This window comes from Notolepis coatsorum (genome assembly GCF_963971535.1).
Source record: "Notolepis coatsorum genome assembly, chromosome: 1".
Classification (NCBI taxonomy): domain Eukaryota; kingdom Metazoa; phylum Chordata; class Actinopteri; order Aulopiformes; family Paralepididae; genus Notolepis; species Notolepis coatsorum.
Window position 1 is genome coordinate 289,926,037 of NC_140165.1, and position 15,864 is coordinate 289,941,900.

A 15,864-nucleotide genomic window follows, 5' to 3' on the forward strand; every position below is an offset into this window, starting at 1 on the left:
CGGCAGCCGGCAGTGTCTGATTGCACTGATGTCAGTGGGCTTGATTGCGAACAGCTGCGCACAGCGGTGATTATTGCTCGGCAGAGGTCCGTTATCGAGTAATAATGGACCTCTGACGAGCGCTATTGACCAATCACAATCAAGCATTTTGGCGAATGTTAAAACTAGGGGTGCACCGATGTATCGGTCGGGTATCGGTATCGGCCGATAAGTGCCTTGTTGACTGCAATCGGCCTATCGGCCGATAAGCTCGAATGTGCCGATGGTAGTAGCCGATAAATATCCATCAATTTGTGTAGCGTCTTGAGTCTCCCAGTCACACAAGTCTCCCAGTCACACAAGTCTCCAAGTCACACAAGTCTCCCAGTCACACAAGTCTCCCAGTCACACAAGTCTCCTAGTCACACAAATCTCCCAGTCACACAAGTCTCCAAGTCACACAAGTCTCCCAGTCACACAAGTCTCCCAGTCACACAAGTCTCCAAGTCACACAAGTATCCCAGTCACACAAGTCTCCAAGTCACACAAGTCTCCCAGTCACACAAGTCTCCCAGTCACACAAGTCTCCAAGTCGCACAAGTCACACGAGTCTCCCAGTCACACAAGGATCCAAGTCACACAAGTCACACAAGTCTCCCAGTCACACAAGTCTCCAAGTCACACAAGTCTCCCAGTCACACAAGTCTCCCAGTCACACAAGTATCCAAGTCACACAAGTCTCCCAGCCACACAAGTATCCCAGTCACACGAGTCTCCCAGTCACACAAGTCTCCAAGTCACACAAGTCTCCCAGTCACACAAGTCTCCCAGTCACAGAAGTCTCCAAGTCGCACAAGTCACACAAGTCTCCCAGTCACACAAGTCTCCAAGTCACACAAGTCTCTCAGCCACATGAGTCTCCATCACACAAGTCACACAAGTCTCCAAGTCACACAAGTCTCCCAGTCACACAAGTCTCCAAGTCACACAAGTCACACAAATCTCCCAGTCACACAAGTCTCCAAGTCACACAAGTCACACAAGTCCCAGTCACACAAGTCTCAAAGTCACACGAGTCTCCCAGTCACACGAGTCTCCCAGTCACACAAGTCTCCAAGTCACACGAGTCTCCCAGTCACACAAGTCTCCAAGTCACACAAGTCTCCCAGTCACACAAGTCTCCCAGTCACAGAAGTCTCCAAGTCGCACAAGTCACACAAGTCTCCCAGTCACACGGGCGGCTACGTGGCATACTGGGCAAGGCGCTCGCCACGAATGCAGAGACGCTGGGCTCGCCTGTTCGAGCCCAGCACTCCACATTGCTTTCAGTTTAGCTGGCCGTCCATACTAATACACATTGGCCGTATTAGGGGGTGGGAAACTGATGGGTGGGGATCGGGCGTTGTGGACAGCGACTCCTACAGGTCGGTTGGTGCGCCTGCGCAGTAGAATCAGGAAGTGTCGGGGGCAGCGTGAGCCTCCCACGCGTTACTCCTCGCCACTGAGAGATCGAGCTGCGCAGGTGAAAAGATGCGACTGCTGTTACCTCAAGTACCGGAGGGGACTTGTGCTATGTATGACTTAGTCCACATTGCAGCCGGCTTGTGGGAGGCAAGAAACAGCGTTCGTGACAGGGGAGGGTTGAATTGGATGATACGAAATTGGGATGGGAGAAAATATAGAAAATGGGAGAAAAAGTGGATAAAAAAAAAAAAAAAAGTCTCCCAGTCACACAAGTCTCCATCACACAAGTCACACAAGTCTCCAAGTCACACAAGTCTCCCAGTCACACAAGTCTCCAAGTCACACAAGTCACACAAATCTACCAGTCACACAAGTCACATGAGTCTCCCAGTCACATGAGTCTCCCAGTCACACAAGTCTCCCAGTCACACGAGTCTCCCAGTCACACAAGTCTCCAAGTCACACAAGTCTCCAAGTCACACAAGTCTCCCAGTCACACAAGTATCCAAGTCACACAAGTCTCCCAGTCACACAAGTCTCCCAGTCACACAAGTCTCCAAGTCACACAAGTCTCCCAGTCACAAGTCTCCCAGACACACAAGTATCCAACTCACATGAGTCTCCTAGTCACACAAGTCACACAAGTCTCCCAGTCGAGACTTGTATGACTGGGAGATTTGTGTGACTGGGAGACTTGTGTGACTGGGAGACTTGTGTGACTGGGAGACTTGTGTGTCTGGGACACTGGGAGACTTGTGTGACTTGGAGACTTGTGTGACTGGGAGACTTGTGTGACTGGGAGACTTGTGTGACTGGGAGACTCATTTGACTGGGAGACTTGTGTGACTGGGAGACTTGTGTGACTTGTGTGACTGGGAGATGCGGTAAATACACAGGTCACAACATGTTTACAGGAACGTTTGGGAGTTGTATTTTGATTGTATTTGGAGTATATTTCCTGACTGTAGTGAACTAGGCTAGATGTCTGCCCCACTTCCAGTGATGAAGCTAACGGTCCAGGCGTTCCCTAAGCCAAATGCATGCAGAGAGACGAAAAAGGTATCTTCTTGTCTAACTCCAGGGAAGATGTTAAATAAGCTAATTTCCCAAAATGTTGGAGTTTTCCTTTAAGGCTGAGAGGTGTACCAAACAAGCCTGGAGCCTATTTTCTGAAAATCGGTGGACGTTGGGGTTCGATTTTGGGAGGGGGGGGAAAAGTTGCCTGTACATGTCGAAATACTTCCCAAAGGTCAGTGAATACCACAACCACAACACCAGAGGGAGTTCCACAAATCATGTTCAACCCAGATTCGGCACAAACAAGGGACTAAACACGTTTCGCAATTATGCCACATCAATGTGGAACGCCCTACCCACAGCCGTAAAAGAATGTGAATTCCTACCCACCTTCAAAACCGCTATCAAAGAGCACCTACGGGAGGCTGCTATTCGAAACTGGCCCCTGTAAATGTCCAACCCCCCCCCCCCCCCCCCCCCATCCAATGTACAGTTTCTTCCCCCTCAAATGTATATACTCTCTTGTCTCTTTTAGAAACTCTGTCTCTTAAACAGTATGTCGTGTATGTCATAAATGTTATGATTTTGTTTGCTGTGTGATTTCATATACATTGTTTTTGCTCATTTCTGTGTGTACACCGATGTGACTGTAAATGAGGCCTTTCGAGTTTAAATATAAATGTTTGACATGAAATGAAATATCATGAAGCCCAGGTGTCCCTCCATTACCTCATCACACACCTACTGTATGAGACTAGGAAAAAGGCATTGTCTTCCCACAATCAATCTCAACCTTCCCATAGCTGCACCCACTCATCCACCAATTGGTCTATTATCATAGTCTTGGGCTCACAGCCATGGCGAAAAACACAGGGAACAATCTCACAGCAGCAGGGCCTTCTACAAAACAGAGCATTTTCACAGTCTACAGACACTACACGTTTACTATATATAGTCATAGCAGAAAACCTGTTTAGGCTATAATTATATACCTACCTGCATAACCCCTCTATATACTTGCTTATACACCTGCATATAACCCATAGCTCTCTATGATAGCATGTACAAATGCTGTATATCGCATATCTGTATTTACCTGCACATAATACCTTTTACATATCTGTAGATACTATATCTGTACATATCCTACTCTTACTAGTTATGCTGCTGGCCAGTATGACTACTACCATACTGTCTTTACACCTGTATCACTATACATCTTATACTACAACTCTGTACATACATCTGATTAGCACTACACCCAGTAGTACTAATTTGTATATTTTGTACCCAGTTTAATCACCTGTAGATTGTATATTGCTACATTTGGATTCTGGTTTGAAGCCAAACTTATTTTCCTTGTACTGTACTTGTGCCGTGTAATGACAATATTTTAATCTAATCTAATCTAATATTATGTTAATAACTTAACATCAGTTGAAGGGCAGTAGTACTCTCTCTCTCTCTCTCTCTCTCTCTCTCTCTCTCTCTCTCTCTCTCTCTCACAACTCTTCACTTTTCAGACCGCTCATCAAGGATGGATGACATGAAACATTATATTATCGAGGGCCATTATTATCAAAGACAGTGTATGAAGACAGGGCTGGCAGTAGCGGCAGCAGTAATGGTGTCTGTGTGGACACAACACCCAACGTGAGCAGCAGCAGTGCAGCGAGGTAGCCGCCACATACAGGTAGTGGTAAGCTGTGTAGACGTAGCGCTAGTTTGTTATCAGCTGACTGGGGTCGGTCAGGACCTGACTGATTGCTCGCATTCTAATTACAATCTATGAAGCTGCTGTAGTCAGGCACCAGTTTACTCACTATGCTGCCATGTTGTGCTTTCTCTCTTATTTACTTGCATTTCAGAACAGTATCCATGGAAACACTTCTACATTCAGCACTGCAAGTGAATTATGCAGTGGTTTTCCCATTTGATCCGAAACTGCTTGCAGTGCGAGGACTAGGCCTATATAGCCTATATAATAAGATAGGAGATGGTAATGATCCAACACGTTGAGCTAAGTTTAAACTTCAAAAAGCAGTAGATCTGCATGATATATATATTTTGTATTGGATTTGTTGGCTATTTATGTTTGTATGACTTTATTGGCTATTTGTGGTGCTGGAGGGAAGACTCCATGGTTTATTTACAAAACAGGACGTGCAAAGTTAGCAAGTGTGCTTGCTCTTTTTCAAACAAATAAACAATAAACAGACAACATACATACAGTACACAAATACACCAGCTAATATGAACCATAAAACCGCTTATAGGCATCGCTTCCCTGCAATGGTAGATATCAGAATCCAAAAGGTGAATCAATCCATAATGTGAACTATAGATAGCATCCCTTAACAGTAAGCCATAAAACTGAAATATCTCCCTTATTTTCAATCTTGTCAGCTTGTTCTTCAAACACCTTAACCCCCCCTCTCCTCCACACCCAAGCAAGTACAGGACTTCATCAACAAAAAAAAGACCTACGGCTACATGTATGAAAGTAGGATGCATATTAGGAAAGTGGCACTTTCTATTGATTGCTCCCAAAGATTTTCATAAAAAAAAAGGAATTGTGACGCTTTCAAAAAGTAGCAGATGTATCCTCTGTTTCCAACATAACCAAGGTATTATCTTCTTGCTCTGTGAAGAGGCAGTGGTGGTTCAGTGTCATTTGCCAATACACAATAAATGTACGTCAGCTGTGAAAAAAGCCAAATCAAGTTATTATTTAGACCTAATTAATAAAGGTTTGGAAAGCTGTAAACCCAAACAAAAACACTAACTCACTACCCACACATATTAAATATGACATTGATTTCTGATCAGATTGAAATTTGCAGAGCCTTCAATAAACACTTTGTTGATGCTGGGAATTTATTTGAAAAGGAATACTCAGGGCCCTTTCTTATTGATGATGATTGTATGTTTGATTGTATGTGTGCCATAAACCATGTATGGACCTGCATGGGTTTGCTAGGGGCTCCTCTCTGTTTACAAACATACCGTGTTACTTCGAACCAATCAGCAATACCAACTAAGTCACGTGACTAAGTTGTTCCGGACCTGCACGAGCTTCTGCGCTTAAAGAATACAACGGGGCAAAATGCATGATAAAGGTACCAGATAAGAAAATAAATTATAATAATGAAGAAAGTAAAACAGTGATCATCTCATTTACAGCTCCTCTCCCTATATTCGTTCAAAGTGCTTCCCCTCCTGAATAGCTCTATAATACATTTGATTTGATTAACACAATGTATTTGGGTCAATGACGTGACGCCTATTTTTTCTGTCCCACTGAATTTCTTACCTTAAAAAAAACATTAAAATTCATAAAAAGTTTACATGTATCTCTAATACCTTCCCCATATACAGACCCACTCTAACTCCTCCAAACATTTGAGTTATTGGTAATTTTTCTGCTACCTGAAGTGTCAAATGTCCATGTGGGGCGACCGTCCAGCATTGACTTCTATTTGGACAACCGGCTTAAAATCACTTTAAATCTATTTAAATATTTCCCTTGCCCTATTTGGCATAATTTCAAACATGTTTTGCATTCATTGACAAAATTATGAAGCATTTGCACATATACTTCCATCATAATATACAACCGAATGTTGTCCGCATATGTTAATTTTATGAAATATCATCTGGGGCGACCATCAAGAAAACACAATTGTGGGACTTTTATTTTGAAACCACCTCAAGGACAGGATGTTGCATCAGCCAGTCACATGTGAGGGACCCAGAGAAACAACTAGCAGGTTAGTAAGTCTCTTTCATATTGGCAAATAAATCTCTTTTTTAACTGCTGTAATGTAGTTGCCACTTTTGGATGTCTTGTGGGACGACCGCCCCAAAACTGTGAATAATACGTTTGATCTGAAAATCTATATTTTGATGATGAATTTGATAGTGACATGTGGTAAGAGCTAGCTAGTTTGGTTTCTGTAGCTAATGGTTAGCCTGTAATATTTGACTGACCTTAAAAACATCATCTGGGCGACCGAGTATCATGTGGGGCGACCACTGCTGAGTGTTTTAGATGATAGATATATGTCCTGTATTTGTAGTTTCTGTATATTTATTTTTTATTCATGATTTATATACATAAAGTTCTTTGTTTTAGCATAACTCTTTGTATACTTTAACATATATTTTTCAACATTTCTGTAATTTTTCATTCCTATTTAGGAATCAATGTTTCTTTTTTAGTATTGTACAATCTTACGAGAATTATTTTTAAACGGTATAGCATGACATTCCATTTAGGTAATTGTACATGTATTAGTCATGTTTAACTAGTTTAACCTATTTTCTAGATGGCACAAACAAGCAAACAGAAGACTGCTCACTACAGACAGCGGGTCAATGCAGACCCTACAGCAAGAGCCGACTATCTTGCCAGGAAAAGAGAAGGTAAAAAAAACTACAGTATAGGTAGGTAACATGCAGTATATTTTTCTCTGGTGTATTTCAAACTGTCATGTTAGTAGGATTAGGAATGACCTTTTCTGTAATATCTTGAACTTAAGTTTGTATGTAATTTAGCCCACCAGAATCAGTATCACATTATACACCATTGTTTCAGCTACCAGAGAAGAAAACAACAGGGCAAGATTCCATATGAAGTGAAGTCAGATGAGCTATCGGAGAGGGAGAAGGCTGCATCCAGAGGTTACAAGGAGAAGGAAAAAGATGGAAACGGCGATGCTGGACCTGACACCACCATCCATGGAGAACACTCCACCAGTTCTGGCTGGTGTAGTAGTAGAGAAGAGCAGCAGGGCAAGCTGTGGTGGATCCCCTACCTCTAAATGAGGATTTGAATCACTAACATTTACTTTGATTCTACAGTAGGTTTAACATCCCTTGAAACCATAGGTTATATATCCAGCTCATGATCAACAGTGACATATTTCAACAATAAATGTTCAGTGGATTGCACTGTGCAACATCTCCATTATAATCTGATCAAAGTTTGTTTCATGTTTGATATATCTTTGGGGAATGTTGACTGTAGGAGCCAAAGCTATATTGTATTGTATGAATGTTTATATGTTTATTTTTATAACCTTACATTGACACGGCATTAGGAATATTGATGGGATTTAGATAAAGTCATTGAACCGGCTTATTTGTCATGCCTGAACGTTCTAGAACATTTGTGATGTCACAGTATGATGTCATGATCAAACGTTCTGGAACATTTGTGATGTCACAGTATGATGTCATGACCGAACGTTCTAGAACATTTCTGATGTCACAGTATGATGTCATGATCGAACGTTCTGGAACATTTGTGATGTCACCGTATGATGTCATAACCGAACATTAATAATTTAACTAAATGTAAAAAATACCCGTGTTTTGTTTTTTGGTGTGCTTCTTATTCTAGGTGTTCAGGTTGCCTGATTTGTTAAAACATGCACATGTACCTGAAATGTACCTGAAATGCCTGCAGTTTACCATGAGATAATATAAAAGGAACTAGGGATGGCACCAATCCGATACTCAGTATCGGTATTGGTCCGATACTGGCCAAATTCACAGGATTGGATCCGATACAGGCCGTAAAGCATGCCATCACGTGAACAGTAGCGTGACAACAACGTTAGCATTAGCTAAACGTAAGTCAACTTGTTAGCAGCGCGCCGCGATCATGTCAGCTGTGTGGAGTTATTTTAAGCTCAAAGAAGAGAAAGGCAAAACAGCCTGTGGTGTTATGCTAATGTGTGTGCATTAATACGACACAGAGTACAGGCCACCGTACTGGGGTCACAGACAGGTACACAGGGCAGAGTAGTCTAAGAGCGGATAATAACGGACCTGTATGGTGGAGCTAACAGAATGAAGACACGCACAAACAAATACAAAGGACTCGCATGTATACTTGTGGAATAACACGACACAGCCAAGTGTAATATCTGCAACGCAAGTATTTCTAGGGGTGGCAGCAACACTGGAAACTTCAACACCACACAACACTTGCAGATGAATCATGGAAAGGGAGTATGCCGAGTTCATATGTGCAACGAATGCCAAGAGGAAAAGTTTTGTCGCAGCAGATAACATAGCTGGAAACCATTCAGAAGCGAGAGAAACTCCCTGCAGACAGTAACAAAGCAAAGCTGAAGAAAACCGAGAAAATAACCACATTTATTGTGCTGGACGACCAGCCCCTTTCTGTTGTTGAAAATGTAGGTTTCCGACGCATAGCCTCACTTCATGTTGCCAAACCGTCATTATCTCTGACACGGCTATCTCAAATAAGTACAATGTTGTGTTTCTTTTTCAAATGTAGCCAAGAGTAAAGACCCTAACCCTATCAAAACAGCAGTCAAAGTGTATATTTTCAGCACTAGACGCAAGGACAGGAAGCCGTCATGAAATCGCTGTAGTCTTATTAACGTATTAACTAAATAATTTGAACAAAATAAAAAGCAGCAGCACTATTGCATAACTGAGTCATGTGTGGTATGTATTTCTTCCTTTAGGGGAGTTTTTGATGTTTTATAGATGGCTAGGTTAAACACAGGTTTTTGTTTTTTAAGGGAGTATCGGATGGGTATCGGTATTGGCAGATACTCAAGGCTGTGATATCAGTATCGGACATGAATAAGTGGTATCGTGCCATCCCTAAAAGGAACTGATACTGTGTTGTAGTTGTTTAGCGTTGATTTCATCCATGCAACTATGTTGGTGGTTATTGTTTATTGACTCTATAGAACTGTGTTTAATTTTTATTCCATACATACAACTCTGTTTACCTTTTATTATTGACTTAAATTGTTAATCCCTGTCCAATGTGACTACCATCACAAAAGTGATGCTACTTAACCCACCTTCTCGCTCTCATACATTGACAAAACCAATGATGATATGAGGACATGAAAATTGACATTTGTGAAATGTTCAAGTTCCTGAAGCATGTTATGTGTATTGCACTTTAACTTTTTGAATGTTTAATGTTTTTAACATTTGTGATATTTGAATGTTCCTGACGAAGCTTGTAACCTACCGTGCCAAATGATTGACGGAGCTAGAGCCCCGGGAGTCGGTGTTGTATTTGTACAACACTGTGTACTTCGGCGCACACCTCACATATCGGCATTTAACTCGAGAACCGATGAACGGATTGTGTCACCGATTGCTATCGACAGGCAACTAATAGGGCTTTAATTCGATATATATATATTGTATTAAAATATATGCACACCCGAGCCGGTAGAGGTCGCCAAAGTGCAGGTGGGAAAATCTTCCTCAAGAGGGCCCACATGTGGGCCCTCGCATGTTAACGTGTTTTACTTTTGTGATATTTGAATGAATTGAAGAATATTTTTGTTGACCACTTGAAAAGATTGTAATAAAAACATTGTTCAGTTTTCTTTTGTCTGAACTGCATTGTGTAACATTTTAAATAAACTTTTAACTACTCTCATCATTTGGGGCGACCATTTGTCATGCGGGGTAACCAATGATGGTCAATAACTGTACTAAATTCAAAATAGAATATCCATCAGTTTTGGCTCAAATATTAATCACTGGTATACTATGCTTAAGTGGATACTATCTGTACACATTTTAAATCAGTTTTATGGGTTTTAGAGCATATATGGGTATTGTAACTGCATTACGAGGGAGACACTGCCATTATAGAATAAACTTGTGAAATCATGGTTTACAAAAAATTAAAGGGCACACAAGCCTGTCTTTCTTAAGATGTATATTTAATTACTGATACCTGTTAAAATATTAGTAATGTTAAGGAAATATATAAATTTTGAGATAAATTACGGTCGCCCCAAATGACTTTTATTAAGGCCATGTCCTATTAATTCAACTTTAAAAACACTAAAATCTCTTAATTTGTTTTTTTTGCATAAATGCATGTATACACTACATTCCAAATGTTTGAAAAATGGCCAAATATATCCTTATTTTTTGTATTTTAAAATTGGCCTATTGAAAAGTCTTATCCGTCAATGACCCATTTACAACAAAATATAGTTTTCAATGATTTATCAAGGTTTGTAAGATGCATTTTTTGTCTTTAGAGTCTAAAGAGTTATAAAATTACATTGCTCTGTACATCACTGTTCTCCCCATTGCATTTGATCTAGGCCTGGGTAGTTTTTATCTAGGCCTGGGCACCTTTGATCTAGGCTTGGGCAGCTTTGATAGAGGCCTGGGCAGCTTCCCTGGATGATGGTGAAGACAAACCAGTTAATTTGAGAGTGGCAAGAATAAACAAGCCAGGAGCAGATGGAAGGTTGTCATGACAAAAGCTCTCTCCCATATGTGCGAGGATAGCTGATTTAACCCGTGCATCAGCTGCACAGTCACCCCTGCTCTCAGATCTAATTAGCTTGACCCAGAGCAGGTGTGGCTGCTTAACCCACAGTCATCCCCATGCCACACCATACTTCTCAATTCACCTTTCATCCCGTCTCTCCTAATGAGTTACTTCTACTACTTGAAGCACTGCAAGCCATTTATATCAGGAGTTCAACTGGATAAATTGGGTTTTCCGATCCAATTGTCACTGAGCAATTAACGCATGTATTTAAACTTTCCATCTCAACAGGCAGATGTCCTAGTGTTTAGAGAATGAGGTGATAAGAGATGATTTAAATGCACCAAATCTCCAAACTATCCTTCTCCACAAAGTCCGGAATCTTAACAATCAACTTAAATCTTTTCTTTCAAGTCACTCAGTACTTAGTCTGCACCAATCTGTATTTAGAGCTAATCACAGCACCATTTCAGCTATTATAATAGTTACAAATGATATACTATCTCCAGTAGACAGGAAAAAATACTTTGCTGCCCTTTTTGTAGATCTGTCAAAAGCATATGTGTTACAGTTGATCATACTGTAACTATGACCAGACTGTCTTTATACCTGTATCACTGTACATATTGGTATTACAACTCTGTACTTATCTGATTAGCACTACACCCAGTAGTACTAATATATATATATATTTTATACCCAGTTTAATCACCTGTACATTGTATATTGCTGTTGCACTTTACTGCTACATTTGCACTCTGGTTGGATGCCAAACATATTTTCATTGTACTGTACTTGTATATGATAGCATACATTGTAATCTAATCGAATGCCCAGTCTGAATGTTTGTCAATAATAATGTTGGGTTTCGTCTAGTCGTGTGAACCTGACACTGTGCTACAGGGACTGTATACAGAGTGAACCTGACACTGTGCTACAGGGACTGTATACAGAGTGAACCTGACACTGTGCTACAGGGACTGTATACAGAGTGAACCTGACACTGTGCTACAGGGACTGTATACAGAGTGAACCTGACACTGTGCTACAGGGACTGTATACAGAGTCAGGAATCGGTTCTGGAGGCACTTCATCTATTCCAATCGTCTCCAAACACTCACCACGGACAGTCCAACGCCTTATTTCCCAGAAAATAGTAGAGTTAATGTAGTAGTCCATAATGAATTGTTTGTTAGCCAGCTCTGTGTTTTTGTGACCACATGCTTCTGATCATCTTGGCGCACACGCACTATGACAAAGTCACGTAGCAACTACAATGGAATAATGCCCTACACCTGGCAAAATCAGCGAAAGGACACTGGTGTAAGGCATTATTTTGTCATAGCGTGCGCCGAGTTGAGTTATTATTTAGCTTGAAGCGTGTGGTCATGAAAACGCAGAGCTGGTGAACAAACAAGCTCTTCAGGAAGCGCTTAATAATTTTAAATTGGTACTTAATGCAAGTAAAACAAAATGCATGCTGTTTACTAGAGCCAGAAATATTGAATATAATGATTTGCATATAGACAACCTTGCCAGCACGCTACAACAGAAAATTGTCTTCCGAACCAGCTTTCCCTTGATTAGTAGGACGAGGATCATTGAAGCAGTAGTTTTACTATGGTCATCTATTGACATGCTACTGTTTCCACTCTTAAACCACTTGACTCAGTCTATCCCTCTGCCCTCACATTCATTACTGGTGATAGATACTCACCACTGTTTCCTGTATAATAAGCAGTGATGCCGGTAACGCGTTACTAAGTAACGCGTTATTGTAATCTGATTACTTTTCCCCGAAAATAGTAATCTAACGCGTTAATCTTTAAAAGCCAGTAATCTGATTGCAGTTACTTGTCCAAGTGGCTGTGCGTTACTATTTCGTTACTATCTCATCATAAATTCATAATGCAGGCGGAATGCAGTATTTTATTTCGTTTTCGACAGTCAAAAATACATTTTGAGCTGTTTTTCTTATTTGGGAGTGACGTGGTGTGGCAGTGAAAGGGTTACACAAGAATGTGTCCCGCGGCGTGACTGGACTCTCTGTCTGTGAGTGACTCTGCTTTGGCCCAATCACATTCCCCATCCACAGTCTGCGAATCAGAGGCAGAGTAGGGCGGGTCTTCACAGCACGTCATGTGACATATGCGCCAATCGTGTGACAGCAGGGCTCCGTTGTTACAGCCTCGTCTGCATTCGTCTGAGAATTCCACCCCAAAACGCTTGTCTAAACGAAGTGAAACCGCAAGAAGACTTTTGCGGTTTCTGTTCAGACTTCCACCCCAAAACGCTCGTCTAAACGTAGCCTCAGTCAAAATACTGTCTACCGCTAAAAACAGCACATCCAATTGCATTGAAAGCATCTGGAATCACAACACTAGCCGACGCTTCGACTAGGTACAGGAGGACTCGGAGGCCAGCCAAACAGCAAAAGAGAGAGATTGTTTCTTTCCCTATTGATTAATGTATATTTGATGGTGGCAGAGCAAAAGCTCTTATTTGCCAGATTTACAGTTAATTTACATGTTAAAGAGAGACTGATTGTATGTTTATAGAGAGACATTTATAAAAACAATTTAATAGTTACAGTTGATATAATTGAATAGTTCAGCCTGCATTTGTTAGATGTGAATGGATACACTGGTTTTGTAAAACCACTGGCTGGCTGCTCTAATGCTGTGAGCATCATAGACTGTTGCTTTACCATACTTGATGGTACAGAAGCTGAAGCACTAGTTTAACAATTTACGTTATGTGCAGAGAAACAAGTTAAAAACAATTTATGCACTTTCAATAAAGCGTTTAAAAAAAACTGTTGGGGGAACGACGACGACTTCGTAACCTAGTTACTTTCAAAGTAACTAAGTCTGATAATCAAGTAATCAGTAAAGTAACTTGGATTACTTTTTAAAGGAGTAATCAGTAATCAGTAATCGGATTACTTTTACAAGTAATCTGTGGCATCACTGATAATAAGGTTGGTTGGCCTTCTCTTGAAGAGAAGCACAATAAACATTGGTATTTGTTTATTTACAAAGCTTGTATTGGTAGGTTACCACCTTACGTCACAATGTTACTGGATTGGAACTTTGGACCCTATCTAACTCACTCAAATGGCCGGCTTGTGCTTAAGGTTCCAAGAGCTTGTTCTGACCTTGGGAAGAGGTTCTGACCTTGCGAAGTCTGGTTCCAAGAGCAGGTTCTGACCTCGGGAAGTCTGCCTTTTCTTCTAATGCTCCTGACTCATGGAACACCCTTCAACACACTTTAAATAGCAATACTTTTCCAACCTTTGCACAGTTCAAAAGCTTTTTGTTTTTATCTTTGTTTTTATCTTGTTGTGTTACCACTTTTGATTTTGTCTGTTTACCAAAACTCATTGTAAGTGAGGGCAACCTCAATGGTCTTCTTTTATAGATGCACAACAAATCTTAAACAAACACAATCAGAGCACCGGTTAGTTCTATTGTCTATTAAATCTATTGACAATATACAGAGAAGTAGCATAAGAGATATCTTTAGCAATTGCAAAAGGGATTGTTGTTTTCCTCAAAGGAGAGGGATAGCCTTCACAGCAAGACACACTTCTCCTTTCTCCTCTAAAGAAAGCAATCACTTTTACAGTTGCCACTGGCTTATGCCACTGCCCAGCGTAATTGTCGATCAATTTTATGCACAATAGCGGTAGAGGTGTGCCTGCTGTGAAGGTGAAGAATATCATCAGAGCTGCAAATAGACAGCTTTGATGTTGATTTAGAATTGACTGTTCGGTGAAATGGCAGCCCAAAGACATAAATGTTGCTTTGGTGTCCGTGACTCTGTGGGTCCTATTTAACCATCACACACACAAGATGAACTGGAGACAGAAGTATTATAATAATGTGGCGTGCACTCCACACAATGCACTGTATGTTTTCACATGTACACACACACACACATACACATACACATACAGTACACTGGAGAGCCATTTCTAGAACAATGAGAATTGTATTGCGCTCTGTTACTCATGCGCTATCCCAGTTTCTTTATGACTGTCCTTGCGTGGGGCGGGAACCCCCCTGCAGGGCATCTCTTTGATGTTGGTCAGCAGTTGGAGGTTGCCTACTGATACATATATTGATCGCTGTGCACCGCAAGTATCTTTCCTGCTGTTCTGCATTTCATTTCTCTCCTGGCTAATCTTGTTATTGATATTTGGGGAGGAAAGAACTCAGGGCTACTGGCAGAAAAAACACACTGGGAGCATTTCAGTGAAAAGTCAATTTTGCTTGCACATTGTTTTTTATTATTATGATTATGATTTTGCTAGAGAATTTCATCCTATCCATTTATAGATTGGATCTAGAAAGTGTATCTTTGTGTAATTCCAGTTATTTGTATTTATGTCTGTCTGTAATACTGTATATATATATATATATATATATATATATATATATATATATATATACTTGTCTCCACTTGCTCGCCTTCTACAGTTTAATGATTGTAGTGTCAGATTGTCAGTAATATTGTAAACATTTGTTAGAAAAGTTTCAAGCCGGGCGCCCAAGTGGCGAACCATGTAACGTGCTGCGTCGCGAAGCGGCCGACCCAGGTTCGATTCCCGGACCCGGCGTCCTTTGCCGAATGTCTTCCCCCCGCTCTGTCTTCCTCTCTCTCTCTCTCTCTCTCTCTCTCTCTACCGGAGTGCCCGGTAGCAAAAACAATAAAAATCTACCAAAAACATAATTAGAAAAAAAATAATAATAATTCAAGCCTTTGGACCCTGGTCTGTGTATTACTGTACTTAGCGACTGTACAACACAGGAGAGGTATGGCATCTCAAAATACATTTTGTTTACTCACTCACTTACTCACTCACTCACTCACTCACTCACTCACTCACTCACTCACTCTCACTCACTCACTCACTCACTCACTCACTCACTCACTCACTCACTCACTCACTCACTCACTCACTCACTCACTCACTCACTCACTCATTCACACTTAGCCACTCTGCCCCCTAGTGGCATCCCAAATGCATCAGCTTGACATCACAACAACAACAATACGTCAACATGCAACACTTGCAGACAATGCCGACACAGGGCTCC